The sequence below is a fragment of the Macaca nemestrina genome, chromosome 14 (genome assembly GCF_043159975.1).
Source record: "Macaca nemestrina isolate mMacNem1 chromosome 14, mMacNem.hap1, whole genome shotgun sequence".
Lineage (NCBI taxonomy): Eukaryota > Metazoa > Chordata > Mammalia > Primates > Cercopithecidae > Macaca > Macaca nemestrina.
The window spans coordinates 71,715,407-71,735,118 of record NC_092138.1 but is presented as its reverse complement, the minus strand read 5'-3'; the positions used below and the strand labels follow the sequence as shown (position 1 = coordinate 71,735,118).

Sequence of the window (19,712 nt, the reverse complement as noted above, 5' to 3'; positions counted from 1 at the left end):
TCACACTATCCCTCTCATCTGAGGAGGTTATAGATTCACAAGCTTCTTCTCATTAATTCTATCAAATGGCAATTTGTTGCAGATGCTTATTCCACTTGTTCCTGTGAGCAGTTGAGGCACAGAATAGGGAAAGGCTCTCCAGCTGTTTCGGATTATAGACTCCAGCTGATTCCAGATTCAGGTCTAGATTCCAGACCTTCAGTCCTTGGCTCTGAAACCACATCCACTTTCATCTTCTAGTTCAAAATGGCCATTCTAGGGAGACTGTGCATATGTGGGAATAAGGAGTATATGAGAACTCTCTACTTTCGGCTCAATTTTGCTGTGAACCTAAAAATGTATTAACTTCTAAAACATGGTCACTCCATTGGCCAATTATATATAACTCTCGGTTTACATTTCCATGCTTACCTGGAAGTAAAATAGCAATATAACGGCAACACTCCCAATGTGAGTGTTGCCTATTCATTCACGCTGCCTATTTATTCTTTCTGCAATCACTCCCTGGCATCTTATCGGACTACCTCCTCACCACACTGTTAATCCTGAAGGGGAAAAGGAACCCATCCTCAATGATAATTTCTCTTTTCTTCCAGTCTAAATCTAAAAATCTTGATAGCTTTTTAAATGTCTCTAGAGTAAACAAATATGAAAAGCTTTAGTTTGTAAAGAATTGTAAGCCCAGTTCCTGAAGATCAACTAGTCACTCTTTCTCTCCTTCATGTCTTTGGCGATGACTTTTTCTCCTTTGAGCACACATCCCTCATTAGCTCTGGCAATGCACACTCTCACAGGTCTCACCGCATGGGAGACAATGCCACTGGCTTCTTTCCAAGGATGTAGAGGCACAGCCAAAGTGACTAACATTCCATATGGCGGCGAACACACTTCTGTCTTTATAATGTATTCATCCCAAGAGGCCTCATGGCAAAATAATTAATTTTGCAATTGGTAGATTTTTTTTCATCTATTTGTTGTGAAATAATCTGTATTTCTTCACCCTTTGAAGACACTGGTGTCATTAAACATGATACTTAAACATGAAAAAATGATACTTAGAAAACATTAAGTGAATAATTAAAAGGAGTTCTAATGATAAAAACAGTTGCTGGAGACCCCTTCCCTTAATATGAAAAGACAACTACATCCCAGTGGTAGGATCGGCACACAGAAGTGGTCACAGTTCATAAACAGTCAACTTTAATCCTACCAAACCCTGGGGAAAATCATGAAATTTGAAATAGAAATAAATACATAGGCTCAAATCCTTGTTCTGCCACTTTTTAGCTTTATCATCCTAGGTAAAGTATTATCTTCTCTGAGCCTTAGTCATCCTCTGTCACTGGAGGGTGATAATGCCTGCTTCACAGGCACTTTGTGAGCATTAAAGCAGGCAACAGATGTGGCACATATCAGAGTGCCTGGTGCTAATGAGTGAAGTAACTCAACAGAGGTCACACAGCTAGTGAGAGCCAGGGCTGGGATTCAAATTTAATAATTCTGGTAGCTAAGAGCATAAGCTTTGGGACCAATCTTGTATCTTGATTTCCTTACTTGTGAAATGGAGGTTGTTATACCTATCCTGCATCTCTGTGATGGGAAATAAATAATATTTGTAAAGCATTTAGTACAGCACCCAGCATGCAGTAAACCTTCAAATTCATTAATTCTTTCAATAGACAGGCAGGCAGCCAGATAGATACAAAACACCTGTTTGTGCCAGGTACTACGCTAGTCTTTGGGATACAGCAGTAAGTGAAATATAGCCTGTCTTATAAATGTTAACATTCAGAAATATGACTATGACTTTTACCAACCCAGTGAGTTATGAGGTAGATAATACTGACCTTAGTTTAGAAATGGGGAAATTGCGGCACAGGAATTCATTTCTTGAAATCACCTCAGTAGCAAGAACTCTGATGTGTATTGACCCACAGCCTCCTTACCATATTATGGAAAATAATACTGGGATAGACAGGATGGTACAAAATGACAGAGTTGTCTTAATGACTGGATGTGCATAACTTAATTACCCACATGCATGAGGGGTAATAATGATAATTCACACACACAGCCTCATCTATGCTCTCTCTGTGCTGCGTAGGTAGCCTGGTGCAGCAGAAAAGCTCAGGATTTTAGTCAGAGGATCTGGATTTAAATCCTGCCTCTGCCACTTACTTATTACTTGTGAATAACTTGATAACTTGAACCTGTCTATTCATTCACACAGTGGGGATAACAGTACACTCAGGGCTATTTGGGGAATCAAATGAGGCATGGATGTTTAGGAAATCTGTAAAGCCTAATACATTATGGAAAGAAACATTATGACTATTTCAGAGTCTAGCTATTTTCTTCATTACATTTTAGCCTCCAGTTCTTTTCTAGTGTTAACACATACTAGAAACTATACACTGCTCTTTAGAGGATATTCTTGGGCAGTTCACCCCAGGCTGCATGTACAGTATGCAGGCTGTGCCTTGCACAAGGACACCCAACTAAGGAGGCAAATGAAAGCTAAAAAGCAGCCTGCTCTCTGCTCACAAAGCTGTACACCCCAACACAGGATCACCTCCACCCAAAGGGACTGGCATCCTTTTCTAATTTGCCCAAAGCAAAGTATGGGCTATCAGTGTCCCTTATTATACTTGATATTCTCCTGCTTTAATCTTACCTTCTTCCATCAATTCCTACCCAACTATATATTCCTTGTCCCTCCAACTTCCATTCCTTGTGACCTGTGCTCTTCTTCTTCCTGACTTCCTTTCTCACCTGGCAGCGAAAACCAGCATGGTGCCTCTCCTTGTCAGTTGCTTCTCTTTCCTTTACATATTTCCAAGCCCAATGTGCTTCCTTCTCTCCAGAACTGCCCCTCAGTCTGCCAAAGAACATCACCTCTCTGACAGCCCTTCAGACTTAAGGAACAGGCTCAGTGAAGAGCACATCTTTTTCATTTTTAATTTTTATGGGTACATAGTATGTCTACATATGTACAGGGTATAAGATATTTTGAAACAAGCATACAACATGTAATAACCACATGCAGGTAAATGGGGTATCCATCACCTTAAGCATTTATCATTTTTTAAGTTACAATCACTCCAATTATACTTTTAGCCATTTAAAAATGTACAATTATATTTTAGAATGTACAGTGATTTATAAAATAATCACTCTGTTGCACTAACAAATACCTGATCTTATTCATTCTCTGTAACTATATTTTTAGACCCATTAACCATTCCCACATCTCTCACCCCTGTCCACTGCCCCCACTCCCCTACCCAGCTTCAGGTACCCATCACTCTACCCCAAGAAGATCACCTTGACTATAAGTCAGAAGAGCCAGATGCTGCAAGTCAGGTAACCACGTTCAAGCCCTCACCATGCTAGTATGACTCATAGTAACACAACATACTTCTACACGTAAAAGTACAAAGTTCTTAAAAGTAAACACACAGAATAAATACAATTCATAAATAAACATATGCTGACCTTATTAACCAAAAATTGAATAGAAAGTAAGGGATTTATGAGTAAAAGATTTAATAGTAACAAGTAAAGGTAGAGAAATTGGAAGCTTCACTAAGGTGATAAATGCAGCTTAAAGTCAGAGGAAAAAAGGACATTGTCATACAAATCATGTGTTAAATGGCATCAAATAGGACCAGCAAAAGAGAATCTACAAGCCTTTTGTCCCCCAATTTAAATATATCCAGTGAAACAGATCTCCGATTTGGTGTACACATGTATTTACTCCCTCAACTCTTAATACTGACCACATAAGCTATTCATATGGACATTACATGTTTCTTTCAGGCACTCTGGAGCAATTTGCAACATGCAAGCAGTGTATCAGATTCTAGAGGGAAGTGGGCTGGTAATAAACTGTGAAAGAGAAGATGAAATAATTATTCCCCACTAATTCCTATTTACCTTCCACTAAAGGAGGGAAGAAGAGGAGGAGGAGGTGAGGTAAGAACTCCTAAGTAATTAACACCTACTCAGAGGTGAAGAAGAAAGATTAAAGCTAATGAGGGGGAAAAAAATCATATCGGAGAAACTTTCCTAAATCCCTGTAATTTCAATCACAGAAGACACTATCTGCTTTTGCATTTTGTCTACAGTTTCTGACCTGCCTCCTCTTCCCAGCACAGCCATCTAAAATAAACCTCGGGTGTGTTGATGGGCAGGATTGACCTGACTCTCCTGCTGCTCCTTTCTTCGTTGAGAGCCTGCTGGGCAGACAGAGGCAGGAAGGGAAAACTGAAAAATGTAAAGGTGAAAATGTACAAGAATGCAGTAGCAAACAGGGATCTCCGAGGAGGTGAGTCTCCAGCTTTAATCAAGAAAGGACTCCCACAGCAATAAGATCTGCAACCTTTAAGCCGGAGGTAACTCAGAGTAGAAGGGAAACGTCTTTCTACTCTAATGACCCACATGATTCAGGAACACAACTCGACAGAATATAAACTCCAAACCAGCAGATCTTACGGAGCCACAGGGAGAGCAATCCTGAGAGCCCCACTTAAGTGGAAGAGGATAATGTGTCATTGATCTTGAGGTAGTTGGTAAAAGTGAGAGAAAAAAAAACACCGTAGGAAAACCAAACAAAACAAAACTGGGCCATCTAGCCTGGTAGGGATAGAAGTAAGGAGACCATTAAGAGAGGAGTTTGAAATCACAGTAAACAAGTGCAAGTGATGTGATACAATGGAAAACACGTTGCCAGGGAATCAAACTGATTCTAAGCCATCACTCCAATAAACAAATAGCTTGTTTGGGGTTGAGTGTTCCCAAATGGGGATTTAGATAAGGCCTTTGAGTGGCCTATGAAGTAACATTTGCTTTTTTCGCTTTAGGGAATATGGTGTGGATAGAAAAAGGGCAGCGATTAATCTACAAAATTAGAAAAAATGAGCATGGGGATAGCATCAAGCTAATTTCCCCAGTCCAGGTTCTTTGTAATCTCTAATCCCACACAGTGATGCAGTTGCAAGTTCACTACCCAGGGAGTCAGGACTAATAGGGTGGGCCTAACACCAGCTCTGACTCCAATTAATAATGACACAGAAAAATAGTTCTTCATGCCTCTACACCTCATCTGTAAAATGGGGAAGCTCGACTCTTTACAGGTCCTCTGTTGCCTCAAAAGCCATACCCAGCCTCACTTTCCACTATCTGTCCACAGATATCCTCTGATTCTCCCAAGGTTTATCATTCATCTGCTGCTCCCCTCCACAAATACCAGGCCCAGTTCCACCGTGTCCCACCCATTTTCTCTTGCTGTTCCGCTGGTCTAGAATTGGAATCCATCTCTACCACCTTCCAAACTCTTTTAGTTATTTGCCATACACTGAACAATTGAAGTTCATCTTTCAATTTTTCCTGTTCTGGCCATGCGCGGCAGCTCAAGCCTGTAATCCCGGCACTCTGGGAGGCTAAGGTGGGCAAATCATTTGAGCTCAGGAGTTTGAGACCAGCTTGGGCAATGTGGCAAAACACTGTCTCTACAAAAAAATAAAAAATTTAGCCAGGCATGGTGGTGCACACCTGTAGTTCAAGCTACTTGGGAGGCTGAGGTGGGAGGATCACTTGAGCCCAGGAAGCAGAGGTTGCAGTGAGCCCAGATCACACCACTGCACTCCAGCCTGGGTGACAGAGCAAGGAATGGTCTCAAAAAATATATATATATTTCCTGTTCTTACCACAATATATCATTTAGTACTTGGACTGTATTATCTGATGCTCTCCTCAAATTATTTTCTATGACTTAGGCTTGTCTCTTTAAATAGACAATTCCTTAAGTGTTAAACTTTCATATTTTCTATAATTCTTAAGCAGTCAGTAACGGCTTAATACAAAGATATAGTCAGTTTGGCTTGAAGGCTGGCAGAGACTATTAGCGGATGCCAACTTCATCTTTATACAGTAGAACAAAACTCCTGAACACTTCCTAGAACTCCAAACCTAAACTTGAGTTTAGTTAGGCTGTTAACAATCTGTGATTTCTTCAACTATCCTTGAATATTAGTGATTCAAATATTTGAATGCTTTCCATGAGCCAGTTCTATGTGCCAAGTGCCTTGTGTATATCACCTTACTTAATTCTCACAACTACCCAATAGATGGTATTACGGATCCAATTTTGTAAATGGAGAAAATGAAGCACAGCAAGGTTAAGCAGCTTGCCAAAAACTCACAGAGTAGTAGTAAGGAGTGGAGCTGGGACTTGCATCCAGGTTGTCTAAGCCTATAACTGCCATATGGCTATATGGCTTAAGTGTGTTTTTACTTTGTTCTAGTTTTCTTCACTTTCCTACAGGGATAAACTCAAGTATAGTAGGCATACAATAGTCATCCTCCTTCTGGTGTCGAAGGAGGATGTTCTTTAAGCTGAAAACGTTGTAAAACAGTGATAGAGTGTTACTTACTCTTTACTGAGTGCTCACTTGATGCCAGGCAAAAGACTAAGCACCTGTATATGTCATATCATTTAATTATGATCGCCTAAAACTAGCCATGTAAATATCATGTTTAGTAGATCCAATTATTTATTTTTACAGATAAAGTGATTGGAGCTTAAGTTAAATAATTTATCAAATGACAAAAGGTTTCAGATGGTGATGCTAGAATTCAGATTTAGTTCCATCTGATATTGGAGGCCAAATTCAACCTGTTCACTTTCCTGCGTTCTCATGTTACTACAAATTATAATGCTTTAATAAGTACAGCAAATTTTCTTTCATAATGGACATAAAATCAGTGGGAAATAATTAGGCCTATATTCTTCCCAGCAGCTGAGAACCATGCTTATTAAAAGGAAAATAATATTAAAGTATAAGATCAATTTCAAACATGTGCAATATGAGAGAGACAGACCATGCGTGGTAAAGGAAATTTTGTGGATCAAAGTGGGTATTGATGGGGAAAATTCTATATATGGAAAAAGAAAAAAATTACTTTATTCCTAAGACTGTTACTCAAGCTTATCTAAGTTTCCCAATTGGAACCTGATTCCCAAGGGATTTCTATCACAGCTAAACACTAATTCAGATGCACAGCTTTGTAGCATGATTGAATCTGGTGTCTAAATTTAGACATGAGAACACACAACCATAATCCTTGCTTAAAATTATTGAAGACAGAGAAGTTCCAGAGACTGAGGAAAAAAGAAGGGATGAAAAAAGCAACTTAAGTACTGGAATTCACTAGTACATTCTTTTATTATTAAGACTTAGTTTTTTTTAAAAGCAGATTTGGGTTTACAGCAAAATTGAGAAGAAGGTTTAGACATTTCTCATATACCCGCTGCCCATACATATGCATAGCCTTCCCCAGTAACAATATCCCCCACCAGAGTGGTGCGTTGTTGCAACTGACAAACTTACATTGACACATTATAAGCATCCAGAGTCCATAGATTACATTAGGGTTGATTCTTGACTTGTACATTCTTTGGGTTTGGATATATGGATAATGACATGTAGCCATCATTATGGTATCATACAAAGTAATTTCGCCACCCTCAAAATTATCTGTGCTCCGCCTATTCATCTCTTCCCCAATCCCCAACTCCTGGTAACCACAGACCTCCTTATTGTCTCCATAACTTTGCTTTTCCAGAATGACATATAGTTGAAATCTTACAATATTTAGGCTCTTCAGATTGGCTTCTTTCACTTAGTAATATGCACTTTAATTTCCTTCATGTCTTTTCATGGCTTAATAGCTTATTTCTTTTTAGCACTGAATTTTACTTTGCTCTAATTTTCTTCACCTTCTTACAGGGATAAACTTACGTAGAGTAGGCACACAATAGTCCTCCTCCTAGTGTGGAAGGAGGATGTTCTTTAAGCTGAAAACACTGAACAACAGTGAAATAGTGTTGTTCAATGAGAGGACACAAGGGCACAGTGCCCCCTCAGTTTCCAAACTATCTGTGTTTAAAAACCACTACAAGGTCATTAGACATTACTAGCCAAATAGTCTAAGACAAATATAGTTATGGAAAACCAAGATAATCCCAATACACCATAGCTTCTTTTCTTATGAAACTTCCTATAGTAAACATTCAAAAAACAATAACCAACACAAATGTAGCACTTGCTATAAGCCAGATACTGTTCTGACCATCTTGCTTCAACTCATATCAGTGCTGGGAACAACCCTATGAGGCAGACACTATTATTATCACCGTTTCACAGATAGGAAAACCAAGGGAAAGATTAAGTAACTGGCACCAGACCACACAGCTAGTAAGGGGCAAAGCTAAAAATTGAACCCAGGTAACCTGAGTACAGAATCCATGGTTTTAAACTCTTTACTAACAATTTCTTTCAAAGCAAAGTTCTTCACTACCTGTTTCTCTAGAACTTAATTCCTCCTTTGAAAAGTTAGGTTACAATATGTACCTTTCTCAGACTCTGTGGAAAGTTAGCTAAGAAAAAGAAGGTGAGTGTTGGCAAACCTTCCATATCCACATGTAGATGTTGGTGTCTGAGGGAGAGCCTTCACTGAGCTGACCAAGTCACGACGAGTCCTCCAGATTCCAGCTCCATCTGGCTCACTTTCAGCTTCTACTTCCCTAACAGAACTTCTGAGTCCTAAAAGCCCTCCTCTGGTGGCCCCTTTAAACCTGATGAGCTCAACAACAGACACAGCTGGGGTCAAGGAATTTGGAATTGCTTAGGAATTAGAGGCTTGAGTTTTGGCACCTGTCTTCACTACTTTTAAACAAAACTACTGCTTTAGCTACCCTCCTGAGCTTAGAAGGTTTCAAATATGACGGGTATTCTCCCCTTAAAAGAAATATTAATGAGAGGATTCAGAAGTTCAGGTAATCTCATTTCTCCCTGCATTCACACATACCCATGATTCCAAAATGAGTTTACAGAATGCTGTACCAGGGCATTACAATAGGCAATTTTTTAAAAATGCCATCAAGGTCAGGTTAAATCACATGATTATCATTATTAACCATGCAATTGGCTTTATCAAGAACAAGAAGGGAAGTAGAGGCCATTAAGCACAGATTTATCTTTAAAATTATTTCTAATATTAACATGATTATTATTTATTCTCACAACAAATTTGTGATGTGTGTACCACTATATACATTTTATACATGCATAAACTCAGGTTTATAGAAGTTTAATAACTTGTACAGGACTTCCTCTGTAAGTAGTAAGTGGCTGAGCTCATATTTAAAGCCATACCTGTCAAAACCAAAACCCAAACCCATACTTTTTCAAGTACTTCTTGACCAGTTTGTTAAATCTCTCTTTGCACCTGATACACATTCTCTGGATTATCCTATTCTCTACTGGGAACATCTGAACACACTTCTACATTTGTTGCCAACTCAGCCTGGCACAAGCGATGGAGAATGAAGAAGATAAGTGCCCAGAAGTGATTTTGTATTATCTATATTTTCAGCCATAGTCTGCTCATTCTTTGTTAGTTGCTTTATTCTTAGTAATTGGTTGGGAATCAGCAAGAATTAAAATCAAACTAAGAAAGTTGTCAGTAAATTTGTGCCAATCCCATAAAAAATAAGTGCTTAACGATATGTAATAATATGTATCTAATAGTGATAGCTACCATCTATGAAGTGCCAGACATTTAATCTAATTTAGTTTTAAAAGTATCCCATTCTATAAAATGGGATACTTTATAGTTCCATTCTATAAAATGGAACTAAAGTATATAATTAGTTCCATTTTATAGAAGAGAAAACAGGTGTAGGGACACTGAGTAACTTTCCTAGGGTTATGCAGCTGATAAAGTGACAGACCTTGGACCATGCAAGCTCTGTCTGACCTGAATGCCCCCAATCTGCTCAGTGTCAACTGCATGATCATCTCAAAGCAGGAGCTTCTCACCATGAAAAGAGACAGTGGAATACTAAAGGGAAATGCGGAATAGTTTCTATACAATTTATTTTTGCTTTTTCCCCCAGCTTCATGAGGTATAATTGACAAATAAACTGAACATATTTAAAGTGTAAATTTGACGACATTTGACCTGTGTATACACCCATGAATCCATCACCATAATCAAGATAATGAGCATTTCCATATCCCCAAAAAGTTTCATCATTGTCCTTTATCTACTGCTCTCTGCTTTCTCATCCCCAGGCAACTACATTATCTGCTGTCAAAATACATTAGTTTGCACTTCCTAGAATTTTACATAAATGGAATACTATTAATATATATTATTTGTTGTCTAGCTTCTGCAATTAGAATGATTATTTTGAGATTCATCCATGTTATTGTATGAATTTTTTTCCCTTTTTTATTGCTATTGCTGAGCAGTACTCCATTGTGTGGATATACCAAAATTGCTTATCCATTCACCTGTAAGTGGATAGGTTTTTGGGTAGTTTGCAGTTCTGGGCTGTTACAAATAAAACTACTATGAACAATTGTTTACAAGTTTTTGTGCAGACATATGCTTTCATTTCTCCTGGATAAATATCTAGCAATGGAATGGCTGGGTCATATGGTGCATGGGTAACTTTTTTTTTTTTTAATGTTTCTCAAGTGTTATTTAAGGTGGATGTACCATTTCACATTATCACCAGTGGTGAATGAGAGTTCCAATTGCTCCATCACTTTGCCAACATTTGATATAGGCAGTCTTAAATTTTAAACAAGGATCTCTTGGGCCCCTACAGTGTGCTCTATAATGAACAAGAGGGCATGGGAGCACTAAAGAATTAGAGGACAAGGAACTCTACCCTATAGAGTTCAAAATCTACCTGGGGAGACAATAAAGTAATTAGAACACCTTTAGTACAGATGTATATCTAGATCTATGATCTGTGAGATATAAGAAGGATTAATATTATATAATATCTATATATGATATATTAGGCATTATAAAGTGTAGTTGGTAAGGTTTAGCTTCTAGGAATAGATCAGCTTTGTACCAACTTTGAGAGAACAACAGGATTTGTACTATTAGAAAAAGGAAAAAGATGGGGTTTCAAAGTCCTCTATTGATTGAGTTAACTTGAGTCCGTGTTTTAACCTCTCTATTCCTCATAACAGAGGGTTATGTTGTGAATTACCCTCATAAGACAGAGTATTACGAAATCATCTGCTTTCAAAGCTCTCACCAGAGACGTTGTCAACTCTGCAGATTACATGGATTTAGGCAGAGAAATTGATAATACCTACCTATGTATTTGGAGAGATAACTCAGATTAACTTGGGCACATCAACAGAAAAAAAGTCACCCTCCTGTCATGTTAAACCTGCACTCGGCTGAGTGCCAAACACAGTATCTATTTGCTGCTTTGAAGAAAGTTCAGATCTACCATGCCTTTAAAACAGCAAGTGGAAACGGAGTTTGGCACTCAGTAAACTGCCTGCCATAGATTGGTTCAAATGATACAAGAGTTTGGCAAGAGTAGGTAAGATTATTATTATATCTCAAAGGAAAAAATGATTTATATGCACTTTTAAAAATAAGTACTCATCCTTTTAAAGAAACAATTTCTCTGAATTTAAACAAAAATCTATAAAGATAGGTTGGGAAGAATCATGATGCCAGTGAAGTTTTTCTTCCTTTGAATTTCTCTACAGCTGGATGTTCTGGTTTGTGTTCCAGTGTAAGCCACAGACCCCTTGGTTCTTTAATACTATGCTCCCAGTTTTTCCTTAAATATATCTCTAGACACAGAGCCCATGTTCCCCAAGAAAACTCTCAATATCCCAAAGTTCTTAATGTTTTCTATATCCCAGAGAAATTCCTGAACTACTTTTTCTAGAAATTCTGTTAACCTTCATCCTCACCTGCACCTCAGCCCATTATCCCCTACACAGCCCAATATCTGATGGATTTAATTCTCCTACTCTCTTTCTCTATTTCTCATCCCTCATCCTCTTGAAATGACCCTCTGTCTACTTGCTTTCATTCTCCTCACTTACCCCACCCCTTTTTGGGAAAAGCTGAGTATTGGTAGAAGCTGAGGCAGGGCTTGCATGTCTGACATAATGTAAAAGAGTCTTGGAACATGTCCAGGGTCCAAGGTCTAAAACCCCTTGTGGCTCCACCTGCTGAATTAAGTGAATGGCCACCTCCTCTTTCTCTCCTTAATGGGAGAGAAAAAGAATTAGCTATAAAACTTACCACTCCTGTAGTTGCAACATTAAAACCTGGAGCAATTGGTAGTACTAAGAGCCAGTGGAATCTGAGGCTTGTTTATTCAGAGAGCACCTCAATAAACGGAGGCATATCCAGCACAGCCAATGCCCTTGCAAACGGCAACAACTGTCTCCCGCCACAGCGGGCAGTGCGGCCATGGACCTCTGCAGCACAATTCCCGTTTCCTTACTTCCTGGAGAGCCACCAAAAAAGGTCCCTACGGGAGTTAGAGGACCCCGGCCCTCAGGAACAGTTGGTCTGTTGCTTGGAAGGTCTGGTCTAAATTTGAAGGGTATCACTGTGCATACAGGAATAATTGGTTCTGATTATACCAGAGAAATTTAATTTGTTATTAGTTCCTCAACTCCGTGGTCTGCTTCCCTAGGAGAAAGAATTGCTCAGTTGTTGACATAAAGCAGCACAGTGAAAAGAATAGGAGGCTTTGGTAGTACTAGTCCAACAGGAAAGGGTGTATATTGGGTTAATCAAGTGTCTGACAAAAGACCTATTTGTACAGTAGACCTGCTGTTGGATGCTTACAGACTGACACACAGGCCTGGTTGGCAGTAGTTCCCAGAAAAAATAAATCACAGGCTGCTTTGCATAGGACAAGTAAAGTCATCTTGAAGCTTCAGTTTCATGGTTAACCTGCCTCTGCTAGAGAAAAACAGATTTAATGAGCACACAGGCATGATATGGGCTGAATATGTTCACCGTGGTGTTTGTGGCCTTTATGATGGGAATGTTCAACCTCTACTCCTACTACATTGGTGTAAAACAAAATGAAGCCTTTGCAACTGAGTTTTAAGACACTGTTCTGGGCTAGATTTGAACTTTCTGAAGTGAAATCAGTGGTCATCAATTATAACCACAAATTGGTTATGTTCTTTATGGAGTCTATAATGTTACAATGGTCATTGTTTTGCTAAATATGTGAATTGTCATGATCAACAATTTATTCCAGGAAATTGAGGATGACATGGATGTGGAGCAGAAATTTGCAAGGGCCTAACTCTGGTTTTCCTGCTTTGGGGAGGGGAGAGCACTTCCTGTTCCCTTCAATCTGGTGCTGGGTCCAGGGTCCCTGTTTTGTCTCTTGCTGAAGCTTAAAGGGTGGATTTCTGAGCTCTACCCAGGGTCATAAAAAGGTTTCCAGGAAAGATGTAGAGATAAGTAAGTAGAGATAAGTAAGTAGAGACAAGTAGGTAAGTAGAGACAAGTAGGTAAGTAGAGACAAGTAGGTAAGTGCAGACAAGTAGAGACAAACAGGTAAGTAGAGACAAGTAGAGATAAGTTGAGACAAATAGGTAAGTAGAGATAAGTTGAGACAAGTAGGTAAGTAGAGACAAGTAGAGATAAGTTGAGACAAGTAGGTAAGTAGAGACAAGTAGAGATAAGTTGAGATAAGTAGGTAAGTAGAGATAAGTTGAGACAAGTAGGTAAGTAGAGACAAGTAGAGATAAGTTGAGATAAGTAGGTAAGTAGAGATAAGTTGAGACAAGTAGGTAAGTAGAGACAAGTAGGTAAGTAGAGACAAGTAGGGATAAGTTGAGACAAGTAGGCAAGTAGTAAGTAGAGATAAGTTGAGACAAGTAGGTATGTAGAGACAAGTAGGTAAGTAGTAAGTAGAGATAAGTTGAGACAAGTAGGTAAGTAGAGATAAGTTGAGACAAGTAGGTAAGTAGAGATAAGTTGAGACAAGTAGGTAAGTAGAGATAAGTTGAGACAAGTAGGTAAGTAGTAAGTAGAGATAAGTTGAGACAAGTAGGTAAAGTAGAGATAAGTAGAGATAGGGACTTACAGGAACTAACAGGTACCACAGGGACAGACAGGGATAGAGGAAGACTAGCAATATAAGGTCAGTGACCTAAAGAGGTACAAAAGTAGAGACTAGCAAAGACTAGCAGAGATTTGCAGGGACAGACAAGAACACTCAGAATTATGGAAATTTGTTATGGCTCAAAGGGCAAATATAAAAGAAATAGAGGGGAGGGAGGTAAGGATAAAAATGCTCTTTCTTTTCTCTCCAACAGGACCTTTTGGTCCTTTAACTAAACTTAATCAAAGGGCAGATGCATTGGTTTCTGTGGTCTTTGCTGATGCACAAGCATTCCATTCTTTAATTCGTCTTAATGCCTCAGGCCTTAGGAAAAAAATATGGTTACATACAAAGAGCGGGGAAAAAGGAAAGATAATTATATGGGGGAGAGGATTTGCTTGTGTCTCTCCAGGTGACGATCAGGTGCCTGTGTGGGTGCCCGCCAAACATCTGAAGATCTATCATGAGCCACAGCATCTAGTGGACCCACCTGTACAGAGCGAATTGAAGGTTGGAAAAGCCTCAATTTGCTTTCCCTGTGCCTTGTTAGAAGGGGCCTGTTTCTCTAATATTATCAGTGGCCTGCTGGCTACAGTCAAGAAAGTTTTTGCTTCTGTTTCAGTAGATTTACTAATGTGGGGGTGAGGGTATGCTGTGTTTTTGCAGGAGATGAACGAACTGTGTGGGTGCAACCGCCATAACATAGGGACAGATCGAGAAAACCGCACAGGAAGCTGAAAAACTGCTGGAGCGCCAGGGTTTTACCTACAGATGCTTAATGGACCAATGCTTTCTGACTGAGCTCCTCTACCCTGAATACAAGAGACCCTAATAGGCAGGAGTATCATCACCCCTATTCAGCATGAAGAAGTTACAGAAGATGGACCTTCATCCTTCTACAACCCCTAGGATTAAGGGTCCTCTTGTAAAGGGAAAGGGGAGATATGTGGAAAGTATTCAAAGCAGAGCGACTCCAGTTTGAATAAGGGCTAAGAAGAATGAAGCTTGATCACTAACCGGCAATTAAAGGCTACACAGCCTGCAATTGCCTTGCTCAATTAAAAGAGGCCATCTTTTATGCTAGTAATAATGATAGCTAGCAATAATGATACCTTCCCTTTTACAAAAAAGAGAAGGGTGGCATGTTGGGTAAAGCTGAGTGTTTGGAGAAGCTGAGGCAGGGCTTGTATGTCTGACATAATGTAAAAGAGTCTTGGAACATGTCTGAGGTCCAGGGTCTAAAATCCCTTGTGGCCTTTGGAATACCAAGTTCTGTGCTAAAGGGTGGAAGGCTACCCTGACACACCATAATCTAAGCCCAGAGCATAAAACCCCTCGTGGCTTGGATAGAATCCAGGGCTTGTGGCTCTGGAATGTGTCTAGACTTGCTGGCTCCTTGCTCCTTGCTCTCCCAGGATTGATTGTATCTTGAGCTAAAAGAACCTGCTCTCCATTATCTGAAGTAGCAGAGCAAATGCTAAACCATCACAGTTGTAAATCTGGTGCTTAATGCAACGTGCCCTTTCAACCGCCACATCCTCACCACCTGTTTCTTGTTGGATTACCAATAAATGGCATGGGCTCCCAGAGCTCAGGGCCTTCACAGCCTTCACAATCGCGATGGCTCCCTGGTCCCACTTTACTTCTCAAACTGTCTTTTTCTCAATCCTTTGACTCTGCCAGACTGTGTCGCCCCCACGACCTGGTGTTGGGTCTGATCACCCCAACAACCCCTCTCCATGGGCTCCCCACTATCCAATGAGCACCCATCTATCACTGGACACATTACATTTGTGGTAACCCACAGTTGCCTGTACAGGCCAGATCAGACTTGGGCCATCTGATTTCCAAGCTTGGAGACCTAACCATAAGGATATTCTACTTCTTAGTGTCTTGAAGACCTTGGGACTAACTTATAGGTAGAGCTATTCAGTATTCCTAATTTGGGAGGACTTTCAGATTTTTTGTGTTTGGTATCAATTTTAGAGCGCAGAACATTATTTAGGATTTTGAAAATATAGAGATATATTGATAGGCTTACAGGGAGAACCATCTATAACAAAGACCTTGAGAAGTTTCAGAAACACTAATTCCTTGGCACAAGCCCAGGTGAATCTATCATACAGATGTTACATTCAGGTCTAAGGGAAGAGTGCTTTTATGAGGCCCTGAAACATTGTACTTAAGACAAGCTATTTATATTAAAAGTTACTATTTGCAATTCTGAAAACAGATGTAGACAAATACAGATCTAGCTCCTCTGGACAGAACTGAAACACAGCAGTCTTTGACAGTAACCACTTGCTAACTAGGTGTTAGAAGAAAGACTGGCTAGGTGTTAATGAAGATGGAAGTACAGTAGCATACAAAATGCATCAGCTCTAATTCAGAGTTTGCCCTGGGTCATATTTAGAATAGAGTATTTTTCATAGGGATGTCATTTATTTCATAATAAATGTAGTGGCTCGACCGATTCTGATTAGCTACAGAAATCTTTAGCCATGACTAAACATTAAAGTGAACAATAAATATGACTCTACAAATAACTTTGGGGATGTACTTTTTTGAAACTGTTTTTGTTTTGTTTTAAATTAAATATCAACCTTAAAGCTTACAGGGATTTTGATTAATCTTACTTTTTCCTATTCTATTAAGAAAAAAATTAAGCTTTATATAATTTCCACTTCTGGAAAATGAGATTCATCTCAGTTGTTGTGAGATTAAAAAGCTCTTAGAACCATGCCATGCACATAGCAAGTGCAATTAACTGTTTGCTGGTAATATTATTAAAACCAACAGTTGTAGACAGTCAGTATTTGTAAAACAAAGGAAAGATAAATATGTTTTAAAATGCCTGGAAAAGGTATATATCTTTATGATGTATGACAGTGTTCCTGTAGTGAGATTAGCCTTCAGTGACAGATCAGGGAAGATTGCCAGATAAGATTCCTTGTTACAGCTCAGATGCTGCTTCTGAAAAATCCCTCTATGCACGTTCAAAGCAAATGGCAATAACTAACCTGAAAGACAAATGAATACAAAACAAGTGTCGATGTCTGTTTTCTTTTCTTTTCTTTTTTTTTTTTTTTTTTTGAGCCGAAGTCTCGCTCTGTTGCCCAGGCTGGAGTGCAGTGGCCGGATCTCAGCTCACTGCAAGGTCCGCCTCCCGGGTTCACGCCATTCTCCTGCCTCAGCCTCCCGAGTAGCTGGGACTACAGACGCCCGCCACCGCGCCCGGCTAGTTTTTTGTATTTTTTTAGTAGAGACGGGGTTTCACCGTGTTAGGCAGGATGGTCTCGATCTCCTGACCTCGTGATCCACCCGTCTCGGCCTCCCAAAGTGCTGGGATTACAGGCTTGAGCCACCGCACCCAGCCTATGTCTGTTTTCATATAAAGAAAATAAATACCCAAAGGTTAACTATTTGGATATGCTCCAGCTTTCTAGATAGTATTAGAAAATGCTACCTCCATGTTCCTTGGGGTGGCACTGACCTTTTTGTTCTTTAAACTACATATTAATGAAATTGCTTAACCATATTGTCATGGCCACATTTGTAATCAGTCTTCAAATGGCTTCCCTAGTGTATATCCTATATCTAGAGAAGAGTAGATACTCAGCCAGGGTAATAGAAAGGGTAAAAGCTGCTACCTTTTGGAAGAATTCATTAGTCTTATTTGACCACACTCACTATTCTTACAGCATAGCTGGTTACAAAATTTTTGCAACTCTTGTAAATCTAAGATGATCAATTATTTTTTGCCTTCTTTGAGTACCACATCCACTCCATTTGCTGACATTCAATGTGAAAACTAACTGACTATACACACACTCTGAGGTGAACATAGAATGAAGCCAAGGTAGGTTTACCCTGCAGTCATTGACAAAAAAAGTGCTCCTTGATTATGTATTACTATCGTAAATATTTGCAACTAAAATGCACGGTAATACTCAGGAGAACGGAGCTTTGGTTAAGTACAGCCTTTATTTCTTCATGAAAGGTGGCCTGGTGTGTTGAAAAGACAGCCCTTTAGACAGATCTAGCTACAGATTTGGGTTCTGCTATGATGTGAACTTAAACAACTGACTTAAATGCTCTGTGGTATGAAAGGAATAACCCTTGCCTAACAGGGTTGTTGCAAGCATTAAAGAATGTAAAGTGCTTGGCACAATACCTGGTACATAGGAGCTCAATGAATGCTAATTTATTCCTCATCTGATAAAAAGAAATTAGATATTGTTTTTAAAATGCATTGCACTATTCTGCTGGCTAAGCTTTCAGGTAACAGTAATTTGTTAGAAACCCATTTTAGAAGCCTGTAATAATTATGTGTCCCAAGTACTATAGAAGACTTTACGAAGAATCTGATCTGACCATCAGAGAGAACCAGTGGTGACAAGTGGCCTTCGCCTCTACCTAAAACCCCCAGGATTACAGTTCACCTACTTGTGAATCAGCCCCGTCAATCTTTACGCAGCCCCGTCAATCTTTACTTAGAGAATGCTCTTTAAGTTGAGTCCTTGTTTCCCTGTAACAGCCACTCACTGATGAATTCTAATTCTGTCCTCTAAGCCACCATATGACCAATGCAACGGATGTGATTGTGGTAATAAGATGAAAACATCACTAAATTCTGGATATAATAGGAAGGGCCTCATAGGGCGATATCTCTTCTAGGGTGCAGAGATTCTTAAGACAATTGGGATGAGTGGCTGAGGAACTGGTCCTCAAACCCTTTCTTTGGTAATGACCCCACACTAGCATCTGTTAAAGGAGGGGAGCATATGGTGGTGTAATCATCTCCATTGTTTAGCTGAAGAAATGGAAATATTTTAAGATAAAAGAAGGAGATGGCACTTATTATCTAATAGGCACATACCCATCCATTTATTGAACTGCATCTGTTGCTAACCAACTATGAACAGAAAGGCAAGGATAAGTCATTGAAAAAGATACCTTACAAGGAAGTGAGGCTCTAGCCAATAAGGATATTTATGATGCTTCCTTAAGGTGTAATAAATGTAGATGATACAAGGATAAAGACATTGATAAGATACAATTGGCCAATGACCTTGAACAAAAATGTGGACATCCAAATGTTATCTTTCCTTGAAATAATTTGCAAAGCCTAATGCCAGTAATATCAGCAAATCTAGCCATCAAGGCTAACAATAGGAACACACAACGATGGATTCCATTGGTTGTTACATCTACAGTAAAGGTGCTAACAGGGGTTAAAAAAATGGAAAACAAATTGTGAGAGATTTCTATCTCTTTCTCACATGTGGCAGATGATTATTTTTATTATTATATGTGCAAACATATTTTGGCTGGAACACCACTTCACACTTCAGGTGTGAAGATGTGTGACTTAAATTAGCCACAGAAAGAACCCCAAGACCTCTTTTAGCCAGTAAGCAAACCCAATAAAACAGAGGATAAAAGTAGAAAGAAACACCTGCTAATTTCTAACCATGGCAGTAAACTGAGGTTAGATTGGCCACTAGCAAGGCTGTCGAGTAGCCGCTGAAAACCTGTGTTTTCACTGATGTATGGCACTAGCCTCCACAGTTAAGTATAAAACCACAGATGAGACAGAAATGGGTGGTTTGGGTGGGGAGGGAAATGAAGAAGGATGGGGAGGAGATTATTATTCCAGAGCCCAGAGCCACTGCATTCTCTAAGCTAGATAGAGGGCCAGAAGGGCAATTGAGGCTTTCTTTGAGGTCCTCTGGAA

At 39.4% G+C, this 19,712-nt stretch overlaps 1 protein-coding gene and 1 long non-coding RNA gene across 3 annotated transcripts in view; one reads left to right on the top strand and one right to left on the bottom strand.

The window, feature by feature from the left end:
* The window catches only part of LOC105480979 (phospholipid phosphatase related 1), a 292,606-nt gene that overhangs the window by 182,889 nt on the left and 90,005 nt on the right, over nucleotides 1–19,712 (bottom strand). Inside the window, exon 1 of one of the 2 annotated variants that reach the window (XM_011740207.3) lies at nucleotides 8,471–8,509. The exons of the other annotated variant lie outside the window; for it this stretch is intronic. The gene's annotated coding sequence lies outside the window, so the exon portion shown is untranslated. Of the gene's footprint in view, nucleotides 1–8,470; nucleotides 8,510–19,712 lie in introns of those variants that run through there. 2 annotated transcript variants of the gene reach the window in all.
* LOC139358178 (uncharacterized) overlaps nucleotides 1–19,712 on the top strand; it is a 35,612-nt gene that overhangs the window by 8,572 nt on the left and 7,328 nt on the right. The window contains exon 2 of the long non-coding RNA XR_011612739.1: nucleotides 3,289–3,363. This is a non-coding gene — a long non-coding RNA (uncharacterized lncRNA). The remainder of the gene's footprint in view (nucleotides 1–3,288; nucleotides 3,364–19,712) is intronic.